We start from the raw sequence: 24,071 nt of genomic DNA, 5'->3' as shown, positions 1-24,071 counted from the left end.
TGACTGTGCCCACCCCACCCCACCATGGTGCTGACAGATCACACCTCCCCCCATCCAGCTGTCAGTGCTCACTCCCCTCGCCCCATCCACAGCGCTCAGCCTCCCCAACTCTGCCATCAGTGCTAGCCCCTCAGCCTGCTTTACTGAACATCTGAAGCCTCTGTGGACCTGGCATGTTATAGTGTGTCTCTTCAACCAATTAGATTGAGGAATGTTCACTGCAGCACACAGCGGGGGAAGAGCTGAAGAGCTCATTATGTAATGGCCCATGATCCATCAATGATGCCACAATGAATAGAGTTGGGAGATTAAGCTGAGTATAATTCCTGCTACGTTCTGAAAGATTTGTGCTCTGTTAGTTGGCTGAACACCTGAAAATGCTGAACCTCTAGCCTTACCACTGGAAAGACACAGCTCTCACTCCCAACAGGGTTCACCTTCTCCTTGCTCTCATTTCTCTCACCCCCAATGGTGCTCATACCCCCTCCCCCACCCTGTTCCTCACCCTTACTCCTCATCCAATAGCACTCCCCCTGTTAGTGCTGATCCCTGATAGAGCTCACCCGCTATCCCCTGCCCATCCTCCACCTTCACCAATGACAATATTATGGCTGTTGGTGTTCTTACTGGGTGCTGCCTCACAGTGCTGATTTACTTCAGGGGCTTCAAGCTCAGTGTGGGCGATTCACTCCTCAGTGTGAGGAGACCCAGGCCCCTGAGCTGCCAGCCAAACGGAATGGCCATATCCTGCAATTCCAGCAGGGCTAGAGCTCAGTGATGAGTGCCACTTGGAGTAGGGCCCACAAAGAAAAGAGCTTGGATTCCAGACACGGGTAAATCTGGGAATTTCGGACAGTGAGAAACTAGGGAGGGTTAGGAAGTGTGATCTTGGTTTGAAGATCTGGAGAGAGGGACATGAGGGGCTACCATCTTAGTGAAGTACTTCTGATGCTTACAGGTCACTACCACGCACACCCCACTTCACCCTGAACCACCCAAAAGTACCCTCCCTACCTCCTGTTTTCTCACCAGAGATAGAGAACAAGTAGACTTCCCCCTTTTACCTGCATTCCCTTGTCAGTCTCATGTGGCATGTACTGTTTGAGTCATTTGTCTTTTAATAAGCACAATTGCTCTTCAACGATCTTTTTAAACTAAGTGGGTGAGTTGCCAATTTCAGCAGCCACCCAACTCCTGTATGATGGGAGTCTGTCATGTTCAACCAGCGTCACTATTCCAGGCTTTACACATTTGTTAGATAGCAGTGATCCCAATTCCCATACTTAAAGTCCATCCCTTGGAGACTCACTGTGCAATAGGCTTTAGACCTGCAGTGTAAAGACTTAAGAAAATCTACATTCAAATCAAAGTAAATAAAGGGCAAACAGACCAGGCCTGTCTATCTGCCTTTCTGATCCCACTGAAATAAGGAATCATGCAGCATCCAGACAGGCTGAAAACAGCAATTAGAAGTTTAAACTTCCCATCTAATTGCTACACGTGGGCTCATCAGGACTTTCTTAGGATTGTACGGCACACCTGCGACTTTAGTTGAGCCATTCTCTGCTCTCCATACCATCAAAGGCTGCATTTAACTAGACATTGTATCAAGGATTCTTCGTAAAACTAGAGTTGAGAGGAATCAAGGAAGAAATTCTCTGCTGGTTGGGATCACACCTGCCAAAATGTCGATGGTTGTTATTGTTGGAGGTTAATCGTCGCAAATCCAGGACATCGCCGCTGGAGTTTTTTGGATAGATATTTTCTAAACAACCAGTCTGAGTTAGACATAGTGGTAATATCACTGGAGTAGTAATCCAGAACCCTTCGGGGGACATGGATTCAAATTGCATCATGGTAGACAGTGAATTTGTAATCAATGCAAATCTGGAATAAAAGGATAATCTAATGGCAGCCATGAAAGCATTGCCTTTTGCCATCTGGTTCAACTAATTTATTTTTGGGAAGGAAACCTCTGACCGTTGCTGCTCTGGCCTACATATAACTCAATATGGTTAACTCCTCACTGCCGTCTGGGCTTTTGGTGATGTGCAATAAACATTGGCCTGATCAGCAATACCCATATCCTATGAATAACTTTTTTAAAGTGCCCATGACTCCCCACATGGCATTAGATGGGTATCTCCCAAAGCTGAGCACTCCTGTGGCTCTTTAAGCTTATTTTCAGGCTATGTGTTTTAAGCTGAAGATGAGAAAGCAGAACATAGGATTACTCAAACTCAGCTCCAATGACTCTAGCTTTGTCTCTGACTGCATTCCTCCAGGTCATCATCACATCTGCTCGTGTAGGTACTGCTGACATCCTGCCTTGACCGCCTTCTCTTGCTTGCTGGTCTAGATTTTGCTGACTGACATATCTTAGGTTCATCCACTGACTATTCCCTTGGCCACTGCTGAATTCCCAACTACCAAAATCCTGGGGTTTACTTTAACCAGAAACTGAATTGGACTAGACAAATAAATACTGCGGCTAAAAGAGCAGATCTGAAGCTGTGAATTACCTCCTGACTTCCTCAAGCTTGTCCACCATCAACAAGGCACTAGTCAGGAATGGAATGAAATGTTCCCCATTTGCCTGGCCAAGTGTAGTGCCAACAATGCTCAAAAAGCTTGACTCCATTCAGGACAAAGGAGTCTCCTTTATTGTCGTCCCCAACCACCATCTTCAACGTTCACTCCCTCCACCAGCATTGCACAGTTGTAGAAGATGCACTGCGTTAATTCACTAAGGCTCTTCATCAGCAGTTTTCAGCCCTGTGTCCTTATCCAGCCAGAAGGACAAGACCAACAGATACATGGGAACACCATTGCCTGCAAGTTCTTTAAGCAATACATTATCTTTACTAGGAACCATATTGCTGTTCATGTTTTATTACTGAAGTATTCATGATTCCTCAAATACGGAAGCCCTCCATGTCCAAATGCAGTAAGATCTCAATATGTGGATATTGCTTCAAGTGCAGGACACATTTTGTTCATGATATCTCCTGTCTGCCCTGGTGTGTCCTTGTAGTATCTCACTGGGATCGCAGCTCATTTCAAGCATTACCCATTTCCACATCACTTTCTTCTTTCTCCTTCTCAGGCTCCATTTCTGTTTCCTTCTACAGCTTGGTATACTTTCCAATAAAATGATTTACACACAAGTTATTGCTGTTCCTCAAACTCTAAAGAAAACAAACCAAGAAGATCACGGAAGGAACTTTTGTTAAAGGAAATAAAATTAATAAGAATTCAGATGTCAGTAAAGCTGTTTGAGGTGCTCCATGATTTATGTGGAATGTATTTTGAGGCTAAAAACTAGCTTCAGTTAACATATGCAATTCATTTCTGATGCAAATAAAAATCACAGATAACAGATACAAAAGTGCACACTGAGAGGCACAATCTGCATATGTGAGTGAAAAGGTCTGGATAATTTGGTTTAAAGATTACCTTCATCTGGGAAATGGAAAAAAAGAAGTTTTCAATCTGAAATAAGGGCACTGTAAGCAAATGATGATCAGACTTGGCGAAGGAATGGCATTTAAATTATTTGTTGTACCACCAGTTGTGAGACTGCAACTTGGCTCAACAAGCCAGAGAGAGCTCCTGTTCAGGCCAAAATATCCTGCCATTATTCTTCAGATCCTCCTGCTGATTCTGGTACTAGAGGGGACCTTGACTACTTGAAGTCACATGACACCACAATATCGTCCAACAGGTTTATTTGACATCACAAGCTTTTGAAGTGCTGTTCTTACATCAGTTGAGGTCCATCCTAGCCCAACACTGGCACCTCCACATCTTCACTATTTGATTCATTGCAGTTGCAGTTTGAGATTCGAAATGAGAAGCTGTCACAAACTGTGGAGTCGCCAGCTTTGGAAATCTGCAAGATTGTTCCCTCGTTACCCACCCTCATGGGTACAGCATATTCTTAAGGTTGCTTCAGGCAATTGTTTGCTCACAGAGGGTCACTGATATACAAAGTTCTGACTTACAAATATTCATACTTACAAATGCAATCCCACACAGGGATGTAACTTTAAAGATCTGACATATGAACATTTGCTGTACTTACAAATGGCTACTTCATATTGTCCTGCATTGTGTTTTGACTTGCTTACAAATCCACTTGTGAACAGACTCCAGAAGAGCCCCTTTGCAACCCAGGACTGGCTGTAATTCAAAAATGAGTCCACCTGAACCATTGGAGATAATAGGAATGTCACATGCATTAGTAATGGAGATCTCAAGTTTCTATTCCAGGAATATGGGTTCAAATTCTATTATGGCAGAATTTTTTTAAAAAGCTGTTCTGATATAACCACTGTCAGTTGCTCTTAAATAAATACACATCTATTTCACTAATATCCTCTTAGGGAAAGAAATTTCCTGTTCTTACCTGGACCAGCCGATGTTTGACTGTGGAGTTATAGCAAAGTGGTTAACCCTGAGCTGCCTTCTGAGCAATTAGTAATGGTCAATAATTGTTGAATAAGACAATGATGCTACTTCCTATAAACCTTTTTTTTAAAAATCAGGCCAATTAAGGTCCACTTTAAGGTCAACTCTCCCAGCTGTGGCTACTTACTAGCCTCGAGAGTATGGTGCTGGGAAAGCGCAGGAGGTCAAGCAGCATCCAAGGAGCAGGAGAATTGATATTTCGGGCTTAAGCCCTTCATCAGGAATAAGGATGCCCGAAACGTGGATTCTCCTGCTCCTCAGATGCTGCCTGACCTGCTGTGCTTTCCCAGCACCACACTCTTGGCTCTGATCTCCAGCATCTGCAGTCCTCACTTCCTCCTACTTACTAGCCTCTGCAGCATTCCCAATATCGATGGCTCCACCAGTTCTTGAAGCACCAAGATCTGGAATTCTCTCCGTACACCTGGCCACTTCCTGACTTCACTTCCTTCCTTTAAAACATTCAAAAACTACCTCTTGTCTTAAGATTTTACTCATCAAACCTAATAATTCCTCACAAGACTTGGGCTATATTTTATTTTCTATTGTCATATGAAGCATTTTGGACATTTCACTAATTAAAAATGCTATATAAATATAAATGGTTGCTGGACTATTTTCAGGCAAGCACTAACATAGTGACAGTGTAGGAAGGGGTTCACACTTGTATTATTTTTCAGGGCCTCTGCCCCTATATGAGCAAGGAATGGCATTTCCCAGAATTGCAGAACACCTCTGCAACTGCTTTTACCCAGGAGTGTAAGTAGCTTCACTGAGACAGGTTTAGAAAATGGACACCATCGAAAAGAGGAGAGAACAGGAAACCAGGCCAAAATCTTGGTCAAAGAAACTGATTTTCATGAAAATCTTCAAGGGGAAGAGGGAGATGGACAAGAGGAATGGTTTGGGAATGGGACGCAAGTGCACACCATTCTCAATGATTAGGGAAAGGGCACAGATTTCCACTGGGGGATGTTAGTCAGAGGAGAGAGGAATTCATACCGTATTGTCGATCTGGACGAAGATACAGAGATGGGGAGGTGCAAGGCCATTATTGGATGTGCTTTTCAAATTGAAGTATTGTGTACCATTGCAGTCAGAGGCAATGCTGATCATAGCTTGATGGCATATGGGATAAAGGTATGGTCACCAGAATTTAAGTTGAGCTGAAGCTTACAGAAGATAGAAGCTGTGAGGTTGGTCTCCAGTATCTTAGAATATTTAAAACTAGAGATGGTGAAACTCAGGGTGAGAATATTAACAGCAGATGGGCTGAGACAGCAGTGGAAATAGAGGGTGTTGGAAGTAGTTGTCACATGAGATGGACAGGATCTGGAGTCAGAAATTAGGTGGTACTCATGTAGGACACCAAGTTTGTCAATAGAGTGCTCTAGCCTGTGGCGATGGTCAGGAAGGAGGATGGAATTGTGGCTGGAGTAGGAGGTCTGTTTCATATACTTAGGAGGTGACAAAATACCACCTGAAAAGAATAGGAAGCTTGGCAATGGGACAGGCATTCAAAAAGATTGAGAGGTTGAAGATGGGTTTTCTCGGAGCAAGGGATATTAATGGCAGAATTGAAATCAAGATGGAGTTTATTTGAGGAAAGTGAATAACTTACATCAGCAAATAGTGCAACAGCAGGTTAAGAATAGTTAAATAGGGATTTATATCAAGGAGCAACAAGGGATTCTATGATACTAAGAGCTAACTTTAGGCAGGACCTGCCTGAAATGGGGTATTGGGAAAATTAAAAGTTGATGGGCTTTCACAACTGAAAGAGAGCTTCTCTGACAACATAGTTCTTTTTCAATACTACATAATGTGTATTGTGTATCAAAGTTTCAGCTTTCAAACTCAGTGGAGAAAGTTTTGTCATTGAAGTAAGACTGACATTTAATGACAAATAAGTGGCCCACATCCTTTCCAAAAGAAAGATGATATATTTATTTTATCTGATGGGTGGTGCATGAACATTATCAACTTGAGTTGGGACTGAGTTATTGACCTGACTATATTTTGTGTCATAGAATCAGTGAGTCATACAATATAGAAACAGGCTCTTCAGTCCACCATGTCAGTGCTGACCAACAAACATCAAACTGCACTAATTCCATTTGCATGCATTTAGTCCACAGCCTGCTATGGCCGGACATTTTACGTGCTCATCCAGATTCCTTTTTAACATTGTGAGAATGCTTGCCTCCATAACCCTCTCAGCAAGCATGCTCCATGTTTCTATTACCCTCTGGGTGAAAACCAAACTTCTCAGATTGCCTCCCAAAGATTGCTCCTCACCTTAAACTTATGCTCTCTGGTCTTAAAGACATATGCCATGGGGAAAAGATTCTCATTTTCTACTCTATTTATGCCTCGAGTAATTTTGTGTGCCTCAATCAGTTCCACCCTCAGCTCCAAGGAAAACAAACCCCAACCTATCCAGCCTCTCCTCATAACTAAAACTTTTTACCCAGGAAACATTCCTAGTGAATCTGGTCTGCACCTCTCCTGTGCATTCATGACTTTCCGAAAGTGTGGTGACCAGTCTGCCTAAAGGGTTCCAGTTGTGGCTAACCAATACTTCATGAAATTCTAACAAGACTTCCTTGCTCCTATGCACTATGCCTGAGCTAATGAAGGTAAGCATGCCAATTGCCTTCTTCACTAGACTGTCTACCTGTGCTGACACCTTCAAAGATCTATGGACTTGTACACCAAGGACCCTTTGTCCCTTGAACCAGTCCTTGTGTATATCCTTGCCTTATTAGACTTCCTAAAATGCATTACCTTGCACTTACCATGATTAAATTCCATCTGCCATTGTTCTGACCAATTTAGCAGCTGACCAACATCAGACTGTAGCCTGATACCATCCTCCTCAGTATCAAAAACACTACCAATTTGTGTCATCTGCGAACTTACTAATTGAACCTTGTACATTCACTTTAATGTAGTCATTAATGTTAGTAACACTGATTCTTGTGGTACATCACTGGTCATAGGCTTCCAATCACAAAAACATCCCTCCACCATTACCCTTTCCCTCCTATTTGTAAGCCAATTTTGCATCCAGTTTGCCAACATGCCTTGGATCCTCGGGGCTCTTATCTTTTGGACCAGTCTTCCCTGTGAGATCTTGTCAAAGGCCTTACTGGAGTCCATGTAAACCATATTAACTGCATTATCCTCATCAATATATGTTGTCACCTTTTCAGAAAACTTAACTGAATTAGACAAGATCTCCCCCTAATAAATTTGTGCTAACTATCCCTGATCAATCCCTACCCTTATTTCTGATAAATATCCTTGTGTGGCAGATAGGATGTGTTGCAACAATTCCAGTGTCTTATGACTATGTAATCTGAGATGGAAATGTGTTGCTGGAAAAGCGCAGCAGGTCAGGCAGCATCTAGGGAACAGGAGAATCGACGTTTCGGGCATTAGCCCTTCTTCAGGAATCTGGCTGTGTAATGGCCTGCTGGAATTCTGTTGACTTTGATCTGACTTGGACTGTGTATGAACACTGATTAATCCTGCTTGCTTTTTGCCATCTCCTCCCATGCCTGCTGTAATAATCCTGATAATGGGTGGGCTGCTTCCCTCTGATTCCTAGTACAGCAGATTCAAAGCCATTAAACTTGCCTCTCATCATTCTGCAGTGCTGGACTCCCTATTGTTACTTGAGCTATTTAAATTCCTCCTGGATATCAGGATAATTCTAACCTAATCCACCCTGGCGTGAAACTGACAAGACCAGATCAGCTACTTATGTTCAACTCTGCAATTTTTCCGTTTGCTTTTAAATGTACTCAGTCGCATTCAAATATTTATCACTTCCTTCTGATTTACCAGCCAGAATACTACTGTCTGAGTCAAGCAAATCTCTCAATGGTACTGCTTTCTAGGGTAACACGTCAGCATAAACTTTCAATTCGGGGACTAATTTTTTTGTCATTAATATCACTTGATGAAATATCCCATGTAATTAGTGAGAAATTGAAGTGAAAAATCTTCATTTTTCTTTCAAATCACACAACACCAGGTTATAGTCCAACAGGTTTATTTGGAAGTACTAGCTTTCGGATTGCCGTTCCTTCGTCAGGTGGTTGTGAAGGGGCAGCGCTCCGAAAGCTAGCACTTCCAAATAAACTTGTTGGACTATAACCTGGTGATGTGTGATTTTTAACTTTGTACACCCCAGTCCAACACCGGCATCTCCAAATCATTGTGCTTTTTTGGCAACTGTGAGTAAATGACCTTAGAGTTCCACATAGATGTGCACAGTATGCACACACATGACCAGTCGCTGTATTGTGTATGTGAAGGGAATATCTACAGAACATATATAGAGCTGGCAGATGCTGTCATTGAATATTGTGATGTCATTTTGGAGCACTATACTTCAGCTGCTCCACCAGTTCTTTTTCTACTTCTTGGTGGGTTTTTTTCCTGGCCTCTGGGCAACGACCCCTGGCCTCTGGCAATGACTACTGTCCTCCGGCAATGACTCCTGGCCTCTAGCAATGGCTCCCCACCGCTGGCAATGACTCCTGGCCTCTGGCAATGACTCCCGGCCTCTGGCACCAATTCCTGGCATCTGGCAATGATTCCAGGCCTCTGGCACATCTCTATGGCCTGGCATGGTGACCTCCCTGGGCAGCGTCCTGAAGTGACATCCTCGGCCTGGTCTGGTGCAATCTCTCAACCTCCTGACCAGCACAGTCTGGGCCAGGGCCTGGTGTGAACTGGGGGCTAGGTGCCAGATTGGTCTGGGTTGGAAGACCACTGTTCTGGCCTTTGATTTCTGCAACTCTGGGCATTTTATTTCTTTATTTTCTGAGATCTTGTATCTAAAGGAGTTGTACCTAGGTACCTTTTTACCTAAGATGCCACTATAAACGGCGACATATAAACTTTTCTCTGTACTCATTGAATATATGTGACAATAAAGCTAATTCAGTTCAATTCAGGCATTCAAGAGTAGCCAAGATTCCTCTCTCACTTTCAGCTTACAAATTCTATATCAAGGGATCATCAGTTACTTGCAGATCATTGCAGGTTGATTTCTATGTCTGTTGTTCCAATGCTGCAAGTGCTTGTTACCTTCCATAGTCCTTTCAAGTTTCAGAAGCCAAAAGGAGTGGTGGGACACATCCTCAAGGTGGTTTCACTGATTTCACATCTTCAGTATTGATAGAAAAAATAAAATAAAAATAAGCTCGGAGGGCTTTAGTTTTGAAAGTTTGTGGAAAATGTTTTTATTGACAGTTTTCTGGACATACCTCATGTTGTTTCTATAAAAAGGTCATTGAAGGTCACTGTGGACATTAAAGTTTTTTCTAATAAGGCTTCCTAGAAATCACATGTTTTAAAATTCACTTGTGGGATGTGGGTGTCACTGGCTGGTCAGTATTTATTGTTTGTCCCTAGTTGCCCTTGTGGAGAGAAGGTGGTGGTGAGCTGCGTTCTTCGACTGTCACAGTCCACCAGCTGTGGGTTGACTCACAATGGCATTGGGGATGAAATTCCAGGATTTTGATATGTATCAAAGTCAGGATGGTGAGTGGCTCGGAGGGGAACGTGAAGGTTGAGGTGTGCCTACATACCTGCTGCCCTCGTTCTTCTAGATGGAAGTGGTTGTGGGTTTGGAAAGGAGGCTTGTGGTGAGTTTCGGCAGTTCATCTTGTAGATAGTACATACTGCTGCTACTGAATAATGACAGTGGAGGGAGTTGATGATTGTGGGTGTGGTGACAGTCAAACAGGCTGCTTTGTCCTGGATGGTGTCAAGCTTCTTGAGTGTTTTTGGAGCTGCACCCATCCATGCAAGTGGGGAGTATTCCATCACACTTCTGACTTGTGCCTTGTAGATGGTGGACAGGTTTTGGGGGGTCCGGAAGAGAGTTACTTATCATAACATTCCTAGCCTCTGACCTGCTTTCGTTGCAATTTTGTTAATGTGGTGAGTCCAATTAAGTCTCTGGTCAATGATAACCCCCAGGGTGTTGATAGTTGGGGGATTCAGTGATGGTAACACCAGTGAATGCCAAGGGGCAGTAGTTAAATTGTCTTTTGTTGGTGATGGTCATAGCCTGGCATTTAGAGTCATAGAGTCATAGAGATGTACAGCACGGACACAGACTCTTCTGTCCAGCCCGTCCATGCCGACCAGCTATCCCAACCCAATCTAGTCCCATCTGCCAGCACCCGGCCCATATCCCTCCAAACCCTTCCTATCCATTGACTCATCCAGATGCCTGTTAAATACTGCAGTTGTACTAGCCTCCACCACATCCTTTGGCAGCTCATTCCATACACGTAGCACCCTCTGAGTGAAAAAATTGCCTCTTAGGTCTCTTTTATATCTTTCCCCTCTCACCCTAAACCTATGCCCTCTAGTTCTGGACTCCCCCACCCCAGGGAAAAGACTTTGTCTATTTATCCTATCTATGCCCCTCATGATTTTATAAACCTTTATAAGGTCACCCCTCAACCTCTGATGCTCCAGGAAAAAAACCCTAGCCTATTCAACCTCTCCCTATAGCACAAATCCTCCGTCCCTGGCAACAGCTTTGTAAATCTTTCCTGAACTCTTTCAAGTTTCATAACGTCTTTACGATAGGAAGGAGACCAGAATTACATGCAATATTCCAGGAGTTCCTAACCAATGTCCTGTACAGCCGCAACATGACCTCCCAACTCCGGTACTCAATGCTCTGACCAATAATGGAAAGCATGACAAATGCCTTCTTCAATATCCTATCTACTTGTGACTCCACTTTCAAGGAGCTGTGAACCTGCATTCCAAGGTCTCTTTGTTCAGCAACACTCCCCAGGACCTTACCTTTAAGTGTATAAGTCCTGCTAAGATTTGTTTTCCCAAAATGCAGCACCTCACATTTATTTAAATTCCACTCCATCTGCCACTTCTCATTGGCCCATCTGATCAAGATTCCGTTGTAATCTGAGGTAACCATGTTTGCTGTCCTCTACATCTCCAATTTTGGTGTCATCAGCAAACTTACTAACTATACCTCTTATGGTCACATCCAAATCATTTATGTAAATGATGATAAGTAGTGGACCCAGCACCGATCTGGCACTCCTCTGGTCACAGACCTCCAGTCTAAAAAAACAACCTCCGCCATCACACTCTGTCCTCTTCCTTTGAGCCAGTTCTATGTCCAAATGGCTAGTTCTCCCTGTATTCCATGAGATCTAACCTTGCTAACCAGTCTCCCATGGGGAACCTTGTCAAACGCCTTACTGAAGTCTACATAGATCACATCTACTGCTCTTCCCTCCTCAATCCTCTTTGTTACTTATTCAAAAAACTCAATCAAGTTTGTGAGACATGATTTCCCACGCACAAAGCCACATTGACTATCCCTAGTCAGTCCTTGCCTTTCCAAATACATGTACATCCTGTCCCTCAGGATTCCCTCCAATATCTTGCCCACCACCGACGTCAGGCTCACTGGTCTATATTCTGGATTAGTGGTGCTGGAAGAGCACAGCAATTCAGGCAGCATTCCGAGGACTGGTCTATAGTTCCCTGGCTTGTCCTTACCACCCTTCTTTAACAGTGGCACCATGTTAGCCAACCTCCAGTCTTCCGGCACCTCACCTGTAACTATTGATGATACAATTTGTGTGGCACAAATGTTACTAGCCACTTGTCAGCCCAAGCCTGGGTATTGTCCAGATCTTGTTGCATTTGAACATAACAGGTCCATAACAGGTGATAACTATTTGCTTTACAGTAGACTGTTGAATCAGTTTTGAACAGCGACTGGCTGGGCGAGATATTTGATTTATCAAGGTTTTTGGAAGAAAGCCTGAACAAACTGAAGGAAAGCTTGCTATGAATAAGCTACCCAGCCGATCTCTCCTACTTCTGAAAAGAAAACCCTTGACATCAGTTCAGGGTAAATCTTACTTTTTCTTTTTAAACAGTGATTGAAATAACATCTCAAGAATCTATTCCGGAGCAAGCTGCATCGGCAAGACTTTAGAGAAAACCATGCAAGGTAATGACTTGACAACACATGCCAGAATATCACAGCAACAGATCGAGAGGATCCTATGCTTTATCTTTTTGGCTTCAAAATTAACCTATCGGACAAAGTTTGTTTTCGGAAAGTCAATCTGTGCAAAGAAATCTGTTTAATTATTCTCTCTTTCCCAAAAGAGTGTATGTCTGTGTGTCTGTGTTTTTGGAATATTTAAATGGATTGGCATTTATAATATTATATTACTGACTATATGTTATTGGATAAGCTTTGTTTTGATAATAGGATCATAAGTGTATGTCATAAGGAACCAGGTTAATTGATCTTTTTGTTAAAAATCTTGATATGGATAACTTATTAAATTGGTCGTCTTGGAAACTGGAAAATGTCTTTCTTCTATCCTGGGATCTGTGGATTGATGGGACTGGTGCATCCTCCAGTGTCAGTTGTAACAGCAGAAACCAACTAGTCCCAGACATAGGTACACTAGTAATCACTGCCCTTCATTCAGCATGATCAGGGGAATGAAAAGGGTCAACACAGATTTTCTGGAAGAGGAAGTAGAAGGCTAGAAAGAAGGACTCTTAACAGGAGACCATGTCAACTCTGCAAATTCAGGGTAGCAAATGCAGATAGACAATATGAAATAAATGGTATTAATTCTCGAGTAGGAGCAGGGCCACACCAACCTGCCTGCATTAATCAGTGCAGGTGGCAGAGTAGGTTAAGAAAGCAGTTCATAAAGCATACAGGATTCTGGATTTTCATAATAGGAGCCTAGAATATAAAACCAAATTATTTATGAGAAATCTGTATAAAACACTGGTTCAGCCTCAGCTGCAGCATTGTATTCAGTTCTAGTCTCTGGAACAATATGAATGCAGAAGCGAGGGTACAGAAAATATTCATGATAATGATTCCAGGCATGAGGGAATGACTGAAGAAGCTGTGAACACTCTTCTTCAAGAAGGCAAGATTAGTCAGAGATTTGATAGAGGTATTCAAAATAATGAGGGGTTCTGGATGGAGTAGACAAAACGTTGTTTCCATTGATGGAAGGATCGAGAACAATAGGGCTCAGCATTTAGATCATTTGTGAAAGGAGCAACAGTAACACAAGGAAAATCTTTCACACAACAAGGGGGTGAGGATCTGCAATGTGCCACCTGAGTGTGGTGGAGGGATGTTCAATCAAGAAACCCTGAATTTCTAAGGATAATATCTTACTTTAAGTTTAAATTAAACCGTGTATGTTTTGTGTTAAGAAAGAAAAGATTTGGTTTATCATTTGGACTCGAAACGTTAGCTTGCTTTTTCTCCCTGGATGCTGTCTGACCTGCTGTGATCTCCAGCATTTGTTGTTTTCAGCCTTCATCTGGTAACCCTTCCCTTAGATTTGTTGGTCAAGATATTGCTGGGGAAAAAGAAAAGGTAGCGTGGACTTGAATCCATTTCTGATGTGTGTAATCAAAATCTTTCCAAACTTCATTTTCATGTAATACAATTCAAGTTCTTCCCCCCCCCTCTATTTAATAAATGTTTCATTCTTTCTGTTAAAGGTGCAGAGGCTGTCTCTTGTGAGTATGTTCAGTAACTGACTTCCACAGTTAAAAATAAAAGCTAGGATCTAATGGTCAGATTTTATTTTTAGATCTGACTTAACATAATTGGAATCTTAACAAAGTGGGGACTCATTCAGGATTAAAGTTTCTTGAATTTTTGAGGGATCTGTGCATCCTTAAAACAATGAGTGCACAGAGGTACTGGGCATAGAAACAGAAGGTGGTGTGACATATATTAGTTGGTATTTAAAAATGATGTTGGGTGTTGCTAAGATAAAAGAGTAATTAGAGAATGAATCAGAAATTTAAAATTCTGTAATTAACACTCCAAAAATAGATTGGATAAGATAGAGGTGTCCAAAAAGTTAAATGTAATAATATGCTATTTTCCAAAATACTGACAAAGTAACTAACATACACTATTGCAAGTGGATAAATTGATTTGTGCAATAGATCAGGGAAAATGTTTTTGGCCATATATTAGATTAGACTCCCTCCAGTGTGGAAACAGGGCCTTCAGCCCAACAAGTCCACACCGACCCTCTGAAGAGTAATCCACTCAGACCCATTTCCCTTTGACTGATGCACCTACGGGCAATTTAGCATGGCCAACTCACCTGACCTGCACATCTTTGGACTGTGGGAGGAAACTGGAGCACCTGGAGGAAACCCACACAGACAGTCACCTGAGGCTGGAATTGAACCTGGGACCCTGGTGCTGTGAGGCAGCAGTGTTATCCACTGAGCCACCATGCCACCCGATATGATTCAGCTGTTGTCATTTCATTGCTTTATGATACTGTAACTCGGTTCAATAATATGTAATGTCAACGTAGTGGTTGCATCACCCGCAAAGCAACATCCTTATAGACTGAACCTAGAGAACTAGTTCAAGTGAGGGAAGAGATAAAATTCATGGGGAGATACATTATTGAACCGAGTTACAGTAGCTGGAGCTCATCTATTGTAATGGTGCCAAAGCCAAGTGGCTCATTAGGATTATGTACAGATTATGATAAAGCTAATGAAATGACAACAGCTGAATCACATCCAATTCCATGACGGAGTATTGCATTCAGAGAATTGGTCAAGTAAGGTTTGTTACAAAGATTGATTTATCAAAGGATATTAGCAAGTTTCATTAACAGATACGTCCAAAGAAATATCAACTTTCCTAACTCTAGATGGACTTTATCAATGTAGTGTCATCCTGTTTGGAATAAATACTGAACCACCAACTTTTCAAAGATGACTCAACAGGTAATTGAAAGATAATGCAGCTAAGGAGCAGGTGAGAGGAGAACCCAGAGAGAAGCAGCCAGCATCACCTTGAGGACTGGGCAAGATGAAGACCATTAAAAAGGCATTATCACTAAGAGAAACAGCTGAGATGGCTGGCAGAGATGGAATTACCTTCACTGGCATTGACTGGAATTGGTTCTTGCCGTATTACAGAGAAAGGAGCTAGTGTTTTGTGAGTTTCTGGAAAGTAGTTAAGATCTTTCTTATTCTTAAAAGATAACTGAGAGTGCAAATTGATGATAAAGGTAATAAAATATGTTAATAGCAATGACAGTAACTTCACAGTACAATTAAAAAATTTAACCTAATTAAGGGTGGCAGTTTGTGTGATGTGTCAAGACTGCAACATGTGGGACCTCCTTGCATAAAGCTGGGATCCAGGGCAAGCATGTCTGCAGTTAGTGTTTGAAGTTTGAATAGTTTTAGATCAGAGATTTCAAATTGGAGACTGAACTACAGACACTGCACAGGGACATTTGCACAGGGCTAGACAGGAATGTGAGCTGAGAAGGGGAGGATATGAGAAGAGGTCGTCTTATGTAGGTACCAGCAACATAAGGATCTAGGCACTACAATATATAGCAGAACCCCAAAGGCACTAATCTTTGGATTATTACCTGAGCTGAATGCAAATTGGTATATGGTATACAAAGTTAGAGAGATGAATATGTGGCTCAAACATTTGTGAAGGAGAAATGGGTTCTGGTTTGTGGGCAACTGGCGTCAGTACAGGACAAAGTGAGGACTGTACCATTGGGCCAGTCTTACCTGAACTGTGGTGGGGCCATTAATCTTATAAACTGCATTACTAGAGAAATAAATTAAAAATTGAGTGAGGAATCAAACGTACAAAGCTGTGGAGTCAAGGCAAGGTAAGAGAAGAAATTAATAACATGGAAAATGGGGACAGAGAATAGGAGAAAGGAGTAGAGAGAAAGAATCTAGGAATTCACCAACAATCAAGATTACATATTACAAAGTAACAAAGAGACAAAACTTAAGGCTATGTATCAGCATGAAAGCAGCATTCACAATTAAGTAAATGAATTGATAGCACGCTTTGAAGTAAATAAATATGACCTGGTAATTGTTATGAAGCTTAGCTGCAGGATGATAAAGATTAGGCCCTGAATATTAAAGGGTAAATGATATTAATTAAAAATAGCAAACTACAAAAATCAGATTGGCATTAGTAGCCTGGATGAGAAGTTCATAGAATGATTTTGAGAGTTTTTCAGAGTAGCTGAGTTTGGAACTGACCACTGAGCAGGTTATATTGGACTTGGTACAATAATTCTGCTATTACGTAATAATTGTTTTCTTGAGTGACCCAGCGTTGTATAAAAATCTTGCAATAAAAATAGCACTTAAAGAGTTAGAGATGCAATCGCATTATAGCCAACACACATTTTTAAAGTCCACACTTTAGAAACAGTGTCCTGTATTCGTTAATCACGTTGCAGCCGATTCACTTGGACGAAACACACATTATAGCAGCACTACCTGTACTATGTAGTGTTACAGGACTAAGTAGTGACCTCAGAGTAAAGGTACTCCCAGGTAGCAGTGGCCACAATATGATTGAATTTTACATCCAGTTTGAAACAGAGATACGATTATTTTTAATCGAAATAAGGGAATCCATGTGGACATGAAAGCTGAGCTAGTTGAAGTGAACTGGCATACTAGGCTAGGGGATGGATCCGGTAGGTAAAAACAATGACTGCAGATGCTGGAAACCAGATTCTGGATTAGTGGTGCTGGAAGAGCACAGCAGTTCAGGCAGCATCGAAGGAGCTTCGAAATCGACGTTCCAGGCAAAAGCCCTTCATCAGGGATAAAGGCAGAGAGCCTGAAGCATGGAGAGATAAGCTAGAGGAGGGTGGGGGTGGGGAGAAAGTAGCATAGAGTACAATGGGTGAGTGGGAGAGGGGATGAAGGTGATAGGTCAGGGAGGAGAGGGTGGAGTGGATAGGTGGAAAAGGAGTTAGGCAGGTAGGACAAGTCCGGACAAGTCATGGGGACAGTGCTGAGCTGCAAATTTAGAACTAGGGTGAGGTGCGGGAAGGGGAAATGAGGAAACTGTTGAAGTCCACATTGATGCCCTGGGGTTGAAGTGTTCCGAGGCAGAAGAGGAGGCGTTCTGCCTCCAGGCGTCTGGTGGTGAGGGAGCGGCGGTGAAGGAGGCCCAGGACCTCCATGTCCTCGGCAGAGTGGGAGGGGGAGTTGAAATGTTGGGCCACGGGGCGGTGTGGTTGATTGGTGCGGGTGTCTTGGAGATGTTCCCTAAAGCGCTCTGCTAGGAGGCGCCCAGTCTCCCCAATGTAGAGGAGACCGCATCGGGAACAATGGATACAATAAATGATATTAGTGCATGTGCAAGTAAAACTTTGATGGATGTGGAAGGCTCCTTTAGGGCCTTGGATAGAGGTGAGGGAAGAGGTCTGGGCGCAGGTTTTACAGTCCCTGCGATGGCAGGGGAAAGTGCCAGGATGGGAGGGTGGGTTGTAGGTGGGCATGGACCTGACCAGGTAGTCACGGAGGGAACGGTCTTTGCGGAAGGTAGAAAGGGGTGGGGAGGGAAATATATCCCTGGTGATGGGGTCTATTTGGAGGTGGCGGAAATGTCGGCGGATGATTTGGTTTATGCGAAGGTTGGTAGGGTGGAAGGTGAGCACCAGGGGCATTCTGTCCTTGTTACGGTTGGAGGGGTGGGGTCTGAGGGCGGAGGTGCGGGATGTAGACGAGATGCGTTGGAGGGCATCTTTAACCACGTGGGAAGGGAAATTGCGGTCTCTAAAGAAGGAGACCATCTGGTGTGTTCTGTGGTGGAACTGGATCTCCTGGGAGCAGATCCGACGGAGGCGGAGGAATTGGGAATACGGGATGGCATTTTTGCAAGAGGTAGGGTGGGAAGTGGTGTAATCCAGGTAGCTGTGGAAGTCGGTGGATTTGTAAAAAATGTCAGTATTAAGTCGGTCGTCATTAATGGAGATGGAGAGGTCCAGGAAGGGGAGGGAGGTGTCAGAGATGGTCCAGGTAAATTTAAGGTCAGGGTGGAATGTGTTGGTGAAGTTGATGAATTGCTCAACCTCCTCGCGGGAGCACGAGGTGGCGCCAATGCAGTCATCAATGTAGCGGAGGAAGAGGTGGGGAGTGGTGCCGGTGTAATTACAGAAGATCAACTGCTCTACGTAGCCAGGAAAGAGACAGGCATAGCTGGGGCCCATACGGGTGCCCATGGCTACCCCTTTGGTCTGGAGGAAGTGGGAGGATTCAAAGGAGGAATTGTTAAGGGTGAGGACCAGTTCAGCCAAACGAATGAGAGTGTCGGTGGTAGGGTACTGTTGGAGACGTCTGGAGAGGAAAAAACGGAGGGCTTGGAGGCCCTGGTCATGGCGTATGGAGGTGTAGAGGGATTGGATATCCATGGTGAAGATGAGGCGTTGTGGGCCGGGGAAACGGAAGTCTTGGAGGAGGTGGAGGGCGTGGGTGGTGTCTCGAACGTATGTGGGGAGTTCCTGGTCTAGGGGGGATAGGACAGTGTCGAGGTAGGTAGAGATGAGTTCAATGGGGCAGGAGCATGCTGAGACAATGGGTCGGCCAGGGTGGTCAGGCTTGTGGATCTTGGGAAGGAGATAGATCAACAGAGAAGCAGTGGCAGATACTTAAGAGGATATTTCAGAATGTTAATAAGAAGTATATTCCTACTATAAATAGAAATGTGAAAAGGACGAACCACCATCTGTGGTCAACTCAAGTTTAAGCTCAGGAATGCATCAAACCTAAAGAGAAGCATGTGACTGCATCAAACTGACTGGCAGGTCAGATGATTGGTCAGAATATAAAGAACAATTGAGATTTACAGAAAGGTTAATGAGAAGGGAGGAATTAGAATATTTGAGAAAGTTGGCTAGGATGTAAAACCGATGAAAAGAGTTTCTAAGATGTTTAAAAAGGAAAAGTGTCAGTAAATGTGCATAGAGAGTGAGAATGGGAGTTAGTAGGAGATAATAAGGAAATGGTAGATGAAATAAGCAAGTGTTTAGCATCTGTTTTCACCATAGAGAATACAAAAAGCCTTCTAGAATGCAGCCGTAAATTGGGAGCAGGAGAGGAGAGAAGAACTTAACAAATTTACAATCGTTAGGGAAGTGGTACTGAGCAAACGGATGGAGCTGCAGACTGACAAGTTTCTGGGTCTAAGTGGATTTAATCTCAGGGTCTTAAAAGAGGTTGCTGATGAGATAATGAATGCATTAGTGTTATTTTTCCAAAAATCCCTTGATTCAGGATGGTGTAGGTATTAAATAAAAATGGAAATGCGAGCAGCTCTGGCAGTATCTGCTGAGAGAGAAACAGATCTTCCAAATCTTCCAGTTTCCAGGTAGTTGGAAACCAGATGTCCACTGGAAGGTGCATGTTGGGACTTCTCAGAACATCTGACACAACTGACTACATGGCAATTGCTGGGAAATTTAAACTTGTCATCTGAAACATTTGGAAAAGGTCCCCAACTTGACATTAGAATTGGAGACTTCAGAGAACTCCAACTTATTTTAAAGTTATTCAGGAACAGATAGAAGAATTAAAACTTACTCTAACTCATGGCTAATTGTGAAACTGACATCTCAATTGTTCACATTGACCCGAGCCAATACACCCAACATCACCTGTCCTTCAGAATCAACAAATATCTTAAAGTAGGAAAGCGAGGCAGAGAAGTGTAAGAAGGGAGCTATTAGACAATGGATCCTGACTACAGTGACCTTGGTGAGAAATACATCAGGCAGATTTGCAGCCGCTATCAATCAGGATCTAAAGAGCCTGACTGGTCTAATGTGGGAGAGGAAAACCCCGTGATAGTCTCACAAGAAGAGGTTCTTGACTTCAACAAGATGTGGTTTATTGCATGATAGCAATCAGGTCCAGGTTACATTGGTACGATAGACAGTTTTAAGAAGACTATGAGGGAGATCTAAATGTTGTCTTACTCCTTTTGAGATGAGAACCATTCTCCCATTCTCCCTACTCTGTATAACATCATCATATTGGATGATTAAGTCTTTGAGTGGCAAATACATTATATAACAGAGGCCTTGACAGCAATTAAACTTGGAATGCCCAAAAGGCCAGAATTAAAGGAGGTGCCAATATCTTGGCGGTTTGAAGGTTTGTAGGAAATTGCAGAAATATGGAGAAGGGAAGGCATGGAGAAATTTGAAAATGAGGGTGAAAAATTTAAAAATACAACATTGTCTGATTTTTGTCAAGTCTGAGTTGTTAAGAATATTCAAGGCTGAGAGAGAAGATTTTTAATTAGTAAGGGAATCAAGGGTTACAGGGAAAAGGCAGGTAGGTGAAGCTGAGGATTTTTGGATCAGCCATGATCTAATTGAATGACAGAGCAGATTCCATGGGCTGAATGGTGTACTTCTGCTTGTACATCTCAGGGTCTTGTGACTGGAATCCACTGTAAGTCAGCGAGAAAAGGGGTGCTGGAGAGATTTGTTCGGAGTTATGACACAGAGAGTAGAGATTTATGAAAGGTACATTGTGGGAGGCCAGCCAGGAGTAAGTTGGAGTAATCAATTTTAGACATAATGAAGGCATGGGCGAAGGTTTCAGCAGCACATGAGCTGAGACTGGGTGAACTCGAGCATATGGTAGTGGAACTAGACCATCTTAAAGATGCCATGAAGAGGCGGCTGGAAGGACTAACTTAGCATCAAGTATGACACCAAAATTACTTATAGATTGGCTTAATGTCAGACTGTTACCAAGGAGAGGCATAGAATCAGTGGTTGGGAATGGAATTATGAACAGGGACCAAAGCTTCAATCTTTAACTGAATGAATTTCCTGCTCTCACAGTATTCAATGGCAGATAAGCAGACTAAAACTTCAACAATAGTGAGAGATGACAGTGAGGCAGAGTCAGCATGTAATTGAAAACTAACATTGTCCGTTAGCTTGGAGATGAGAATCGGTTCTGTAACCTTTCAATGATTTTGCTCTTCCATGACAACTGACCTGTGTTTCTGGGTCAGTATGTCAAGTTGAGATTCTGGCCAGTGATTGCTGTGTCATAATTACTGCTTGAAAACTCCACAGCAGCAGATGTAGCTGTGATGCTCCTGTAGTTGAGCTGCCCGCTGATACACCTTATCAACACACATTAAGAATAGATATTCTACAGGGGTTTTCAAAAATAACTGAATGTCAGATTCAGTGGTGTTCTCATCCAAAACCTTCAGGAAAGGAAGAGTGGAACCTGTCTTGTGTAACATCATAAGGGACAGGATGTACATGTATTTGGAAAGGCAAGGACTGATTAGGGATAGGCAGCAAGGTTTTGTGCTTGGGAAATCATATCTAATGAACCTGATGGAGGTTTTTGAAGAAGTAACAAAGAGGACTGATGAGGGCAGAGGGGTGGACATGATCTATATGGACTTCAATAAGACATCTGACAAGGTTCCTCATGGGAGACTGGTTAGCAAGGTTAGATCTCATGGAACACAGGGAGAACTTGCCATTTGGATGGAGAACTGGCTCAAAGGTAGTGGACAGAGGGTGGTGGTGGATGGTTGCTTTTCAGACTGGAGGCCTGTGGCCAGTGGAGTGCCACAAGGATCGGTGCTGGGTCCACTGTTTTTCATCATTGATGTAAATGATTTAGATGTGAACATGGGAGATATGTTAGTAAGTTTGAAGATGACACCAAAATTGGAGGCGTAGTGGACAGCGAAGAAGGTTACCTCGGATTACATCTTGATCAGATGTGACAATGGGCTGAGGAGTGGCAGATGGAGTTTAATTTAGATAAATGCGAGGTGCTGCATTCTGCAAAAGCAAACCAGAGCAGAAATTATACATTTAATGGTAAGGTCCTGGAGCGTGTTGCTGAACAAAGAGACCTTGGAGTGCACGTTCATAGCTCCTTGAAAGTGGAGTCGCAGGTAGATAGGATAGTGAAGAAGACATTTGGTATGTTTTCCTTTTTTGGTCAGAGTATTGAGTACAGGAGTTGGGAGGTCATGTTACGGCTGTACAGGTCATTAATTAGGCCACTGTTGGAATATTGCATCCAATTCAAGTCTCCTTCCTATCGGAAAGATATTGTGAGACTTGAATGGGTTCAGAAAAGATTTACAATGATACTGCCAGAGTTGGAAGATTTGAGCTGTAGGGAGAGGTTGAATAGTCTGGGGTTGTTTTCCTTGGAGCGTCGGAGGCTGAGGGGATTACCTTATAGAGGTCTATAAAATCATGAGGGGCATGGAAAGGATAAATAGAAAAGGTCTTTTCCCCCAGGATGGAGGAGCCCAGAACTAGAGGGCATAGATTTAAGGTGAGAGGGGAAAGATATAAAAGAGACCTAAGGGGCAACTTTTTTATACAGAGAGTGGTACGTGTATGGAATGAGCTGCCAGGGGAAGTGATGTAGGCTGGTACAATTGCAACATTTAAAAAGAATCTGGATGGGTATATGAATAGGAAGTTGTGAGAAACGAAGCTCACTGTTCAATAATTTCAGTCCGAGTCAAATTCTGAAGCAGTCTGTATTCAGACGGTCTTGCAAGCCCGGGTGACCATAAAGTAGGCACCCCGATCAGGAGGTTATAATTTATACAGTTCAGTTGAGTCTCTCGGTACTCCCCTTTTACTTCATATCTGATAGTTGTATTGCTCTGTGCAGCTGCTAATCTAATCGGCTTACCACATCTGTCTGTGGCCTGTTGTTGGCGTGCAACCCACCCCCTTGATAACTGGGTCTTATTACTTTTGCTGACGCAACACTGGGTCTTATTTGGTTATCTTGTTCATACTACTTCCCTATGTGTGTGACAATTGCAACTGTCATTTCAATACATCTGTTTCTACCAGTCGACCACATCCCTTTTCGGTTAGTTATTTCTTGGTATACACCCACGTGATTCCGCCTTGCGATCTTTGCAGAAGCAAGATACAGCTACTTGTAGCTGTTTGTGCAAGCATATCTAGCTTAACATACACCCCCCTCATGACTCAGCCTTGTGATTTTTGCAGAAACAACAACATTTGCAAGCGCCTCTCACAAGTGTTTATAGGGATATGAGCCAAGTGCTGGCAAATGAGACTAAATTAGTTAGGATATCTGTTTGGTGTGGACGAGTTGAACCAAAGGGTTTGTTTCCATGCTGTACATCTCTATAACTCTATGATAATCAGTTACATTTTTAAAGGAGTTGTTGTTAACACTAGATTAATAATCCAGAGACCCAAGTAATGTTCTGGGGACCTGGGTCTAAACCTTGCCATGGCTCAGGGGGCTTTTGAATAAAAATTTGGAATGAGTAGTCTAAAGATGACCAAGAAACCATTGTCAGAAAAAAAAACATCTGGTTCACTAATATCCTAGCCTACTTGCGACTCCAGACCCACAGAAATGTGGGTCTCTCCACCCCCACCCCCACTCCGGCCTATCACCCTCACCTTGACCTCCTTCCACCTATCACATTTCCAACGCCCCTCCCCCAAGTCCCTCCTCCCTACCTTTTATCTTAGCCTGCTGGACACACTTTCCTCATTCCTGAAGAAGGGCTCATGCCTGAAACGTCGATTCTCCTGCTCCTTGGATGCTGCCTGACCTGCTGTGTTTTTCCAGCAACACATTTTCACCACAGAAATGTGGTTGACTCTTAAATGCCTCTGGGCAATTAATAAGTAATAATGGCTGGCCTA

The 24,071-nt window shown here is 43.0% G+C and overlaps 1 long non-coding RNA gene across 1 annotated transcript in view; it reads left to right on the top strand.

The window, feature by feature from the left end:
- The window catches only part of LOC148149983 (uncharacterized), a 140,137-nt gene that overhangs the window by 81,951 nt on the left and 34,115 nt on the right, over window positions 1-24,071 (top strand). Inside the window, exon 2 of the long non-coding RNA XR_015757122.1 lies at window positions 12,426-12,499. This is a non-coding gene — a long non-coding RNA (uncharacterized LOC148149983). The remainder of the gene's footprint in view (window positions 1-12,425; window positions 12,500-24,071) is intronic.

The sequence above is a fragment of the Chiloscyllium plagiosum genome, unplaced genomic scaffold (assembly GCF_037043375.1).
Source record: "Chiloscyllium plagiosum isolate Xiang-an unplaced genomic scaffold, Cpla_swu_hap1 HiC_scaffold_5, whole genome shotgun sequence".
NCBI lineage: Eukaryota > Metazoa > Chordata > Chondrichthyes > Orectolobiformes > Hemiscylliidae > Chiloscyllium > Chiloscyllium plagiosum.
The sequence above is the reverse complement of the archived record's forward strand: the minus strand, read 5'-3'. Positions and strand labels throughout refer to the sequence as shown.